The sequence below is a fragment of the Neophocaena asiaeorientalis genome, unplaced genomic scaffold (genome assembly GCF_003031525.2).
Source record: "Neophocaena asiaeorientalis asiaeorientalis breed wild unplaced genomic scaffold, Neophocaena_asiaeorientalis_V1.1 scaffold438, whole genome shotgun sequence".
Classification (NCBI taxonomy): Eukaryota; Metazoa; Chordata; class Mammalia; order Artiodactyla; family Phocoenidae; genus Neophocaena; species Neophocaena asiaeorientalis.
In genome coordinates, this window is record NW_020173491.1 from 7,770,140 (window position 1) to 7,774,841 (window position 4,702).

Sequence of the window (4,702 nt, forward strand, 5' to 3'; positions counted from 1 at the left end):
GATTAAGAGGTACAAACTATTATATAAAAGCTACGAGGATATACTGTACAACGTGGGGAATACGGCCAATATTTTATAATAACCATAAACGGAGTGTAACCTTGACACATTGTGAATCACTATACTGTACACCCATAACTTACATAATATTACCGTACATCGACGAAACTTAAATAAAAATAAAATAAAATAAAAAATTTTAAAAGAAATACAGGGCTCCCCTGGTGGCTCAGTGGTTGGGAGCCCCCCTGCCGGTGCGGGGGATGCAGGTTCGTGCCCTGGTCCGGGAAGATCCCACATGCCGCTGAGCGGCTGGGCCCGTGAGCCATGGCCGCTGAGCCTGCGCGTCCGGAGCCTGTGCTCCGCAACGGGAGAGGCCACAACAGTGAGAGGCCCGCGTACCGAAAAAAAAAAAAAAATCAGACCGTGGAAGTATTCCAAGTGGGACTTCAAACTGGGTCTCTATTGAGAGCCTCCATAAGCAGGTGACAGCCAGAGCAGAGAGTTGCCCCAAGAACCTTGGAACAGTAAATGAGGTCAGGAGGAAGTCAATTTCCACTCAAGACCACAGAACAAGACCCACCTGGGTCCCTCCCCTTTCTCCTCTGCTTCTTACCCTTGGCATTTGCATGGAGACCCTCCTGCTCTTCCCACAATAACCTTCTGCCTTAACTATGACTTTTCCTCACTTGAGATGAGTCTCCACCTTCATTTCTAAATTTATGAGTTCCTGCTCCTCTTCCACGCCCTGCTTTTCCCTCTCTCAGCAAGACTATTTTGCCCACAGAACTTGTAAGCTTGGCTAAACTAGTTGCCACTTCCATTAACGCCACAGACTATTGGTACTGTCCTCCCTTTCCTGTGCGCACATCTGATCTGGCATTTCCCAGATCCCTTGATCAATCAGGATAACTATTTTGCTAAAAGCCTCCCTCTCTTTCCCTCCACCATTTTTTTTTTCGGCTGCTCTGTGTGACATGCGGGATCTTAGTTCCCCGCCCGACCAGGGATGGAACCCGTGTCCCTTGTAATGGAAGTGCGGAGTCTTAATCCCTGGGCCGCCAGGGAAGTCACCCCTCCACCATTTTATACTGTAAGAAACCCCTGCACCTATTCCAGTCTATCCTCACAAGAGTCAAGTCTGTTGCCATCGTCATTTTACCACAGGCTCCCTTTTAAGAGTGAGCATTCACCATTATACTTCCTTAGCTGCCACTAGATCAAACATAAAACCCCCAAGCCACTATAGGAACCCTGGATATCCCTCACATGAGTGGCAATGACCCCACTGCCCCTCCCAGCCTAATTTCTGGGACCCAGACCAACCCCACACGACTACCTTCAAACAAATCCTTTCCCCACCCTAAATTTAGCATCCTTTGGTTACCCTCAGCCATCAGATAACTATCTCTATGGCCCTTCGCTAACTCCAGATGATTCTTATTTTGTGCATGGAACCCAAGTTTATTGGCTGTTACTTGCCAACTGGGCCAGATCTTTCTACCTTGCCAATCTTACCAATCCCTTCATCTTACTCTATTCCCCACAACCTCCTTCCTCTCTTAAACTGTCTCTAAAACAATCACTCACTCCCTCAGGTTCATCTCCTCTCATTGTAGGAACCAAAAGTATCCAGGATCGTTGTAGATGATCTTGGTTCCCGGGGAGACAATTTAGAAAAAAACAGCTACGGAACTGGGCCTACATTCCATCCACGACCTCACTATTTTTGGGGGAACAGTTTGCCACATTTTGGGTACCATTCCCAGGAATCTATAGCCTGGCTCAAGAAGTTAGACTCAGGACTTCCCTGGTGGCGCAGTGGTTAAGAATCCGCCTGCCAATGCAGGGGACACGGGTTCGAGCCCTGGTCCAGGAAGGTCCCACATGCCGCGGAACAACTAAGTCTGTGTGCCACAACTACCGAGCCTGTGCTCTAGAGCCCATAAGCCACAACTACTGAAACCCACATGCCACAACTACCGAAGCCCATGTGCCACAACTACTGAAGCCCACGTGCCACAACTACTGAAGCCCACATACCTAGAGCCCATGCTCTGCAACAAGAGAAGCCACCGCAGTGAGAAGCTCGCGCACCACAACGAAGAGTAGCCCCCACTCACCCCAACTAGAGAAAGCCCGTGTGCAGCCAAAACTAAATAAATAATTTTTTTAAAGATGAATAAAAACAAAAGAAACTTGACTCAATGACAGAATCATCTACTCATTGCTGAAGCAATTCACCCTGTCCCCAGATAACATCACCACTGGCCTGAAATCAGTGACTCACCAACAATGAGAAACCCAGTGTGCTATTCTCCATAACTGCATTGCCCTTGATACGACCCAAAAAGGGGGCACGTGTACAGTGGTTGGAAGCAACTGCTGCGCCTTTGTCCTCAGCAATCTACCTGACAGCTCTGCCATAACCAGGAAGGTTCGAGCTGTGAATGAAGAAGTGTGTGCATCACTGCCGTCGCGCTGACACCACCCACTGAGGAAGGACAACAGGTCCTGGGACTTCTGGTAGATCCCTGAAGGTCTACAAAGTTGGGCACAAGGACCAATTCAGCCTCTAACCTTCATCTTTCCATTTATCTTCAAGGTATTCCTCTCATCAAATGTCTGTGGATCCTACAGTACAGCAATTAGCAACCATCAAGTCTCAACAGATGATTCAGCTGGTTCTAAATGAATAAAAGGCAATAAAATGAGAAATGGATGTATATTGATCAGAGGAAAGAATGCCTCTCCTTCCCTTGAATAAAAGTGGGAAGTGAAAAAGACCCTTTGCTTAACCAAACTTTAGTCAGTCTCCCTTGAACCTTCTCCCCAACACGACCCATCTCTGTACTTCCTTCCAGAATCCAGTTTTAGCAAGAATCTTGCTAAGTCAGTTTAGCTGAATGCCCCACCCTTGATATCTGATCAAACGCAGCATCCCCACTATGCCCCAGGGGATATCTGTTCACTCTCACCTGCCTTCAGCCAGAATCCCCCCAGACTTGATGTCTCCCCTTAGTAATTTTCCATCCACCAATGCCGCCCCGCCCCCCACTTGCTCCTTGGCAGTAAATCCCCACTTGTTCCAGTTGTATTTTGAATCAGGCCCAGTTCTATATCGGAGTCTCTATTAAAATAGTTGTCTTTTTTTTTTAATAAAATCTATCTTCATCACTTTACTGCCTGTTCTCTTTAACAGGGCTCTTTTTCTTCACCTGGCAGGTCGGTGAACAGGCCATTTCTGAAGCTCTGCCAGATCTCTGTGGATTTCCAGGACGTGAGGCCTGCCGGGCGACCAGAGGGCTTACATTAGGGAAACCCGCCCTCAGGTAAGGAAAGCTCCCATTTCCGGGGCTGGGAGGTGGTGTCGGAGAGGGACGGTCTCCGCCCTCCTGCCCTCCCGCGGGGGCCTTCACCTCAGGACTCTGCCCCTCCCGGACTTCCCTTGGTCTGGATGCGCAGCCTCTGTGGACCTTAGACACAGGCCTCCCACCTCAAGCCTTCAGCATCCAAACCGACCGGATCTCAAGCCGCTCTTGGAATAGAATTAAACTAGCACTTTAAGCTCCGCTCTGCGGGGAGTTTTGCCCACCCGCCCAGCACCCTGTGGGGCTACATTGTCACATTTCATTTGCACGAAACAGTGTTCTTTGCTCGGACACCTAATGTGCTAGGCCAGCAGCCAGAAGTATATCTAACCCCCCACCCCAGCCCTTTGCCCTGCGTTCCAGATAAGGACTTGGAGGCTCAGAAAAGTTAAGTAACTTGCCCACCTCCATACAGCAAGTACGTGGCAACCCAGGACTGCAACCGCGTCTCTGTCGCTTGGCACTGCCCATCCAAGGTACCCAACGCTTCACTTGGCAACTGAGAAAAGTCCTGAAGGGCCAAAGACACCCTGAGGCTTTTGAAAAGAGACCTCAGGCCAACAAATCTCTAGATTTTTATCTTTTTTTTTCTTTTTTTTAGCCTAAGACCAGACACTTGGGTCTCTCCTCGGCTCTCCCTGCTCACCGCTGCCTCAGTATCCCCACCCACCCACTAGGCGGGAGAAAGAGGCGTCTTCATTCCTTTTTGCTCCTCCCTCTGTGGGGCGGGCCTCTTGGGGGTTAACCCAGCTCCCCAAAAGCAAGGAGGGGAGTGACGGGGGCGGACTGGGGAGGATTCCCGCCGTCTGGGAAGAGTAAAAGGGTCGCCTGTTCGGCTCCACCGCCGGCACCTGCTACCAAGAAGCCTCTGGCTGAGGTACCGCCCCCGGACCCCGCCTGGGTCCGCCCGCCACGAGAGCACTGGCCCTTTAAGAGCGGCGGTAGTGCATCGCGGGGAGGAGGGCCGGGAGCGCTCGGGGTTGTGCGGAATTCGCCGGGAACGTCTGGCGCCGGCTCTCTGGCTCGCTCACTCGCTCCGACCGGCTCCCTGCGCCTCATCCCTGGGCTGCGCGGGGACCCGGGCCCGGTCGGGCGCGGGGCGAGCAGGATCCACGGGCGGGAGGCGCGCGCTCTGGGCAGCGCCTGGCCCCGGACATGGACAGAAGGAGCTGGGCGCGCAGGGGGCGCCGCGGGACCGGGCGGCCGGAGCGCTGAGCCAGACAAAGGCTCAGGAGTTGCGCTTGCTCTCGAGAGCCGGGCCGCGGGCGCCGAGGCTGCAGGACCCCGCGGCGGGCGGCTCCGGCCCGCCCTCTCCCCCGTGGGCAGGCTCC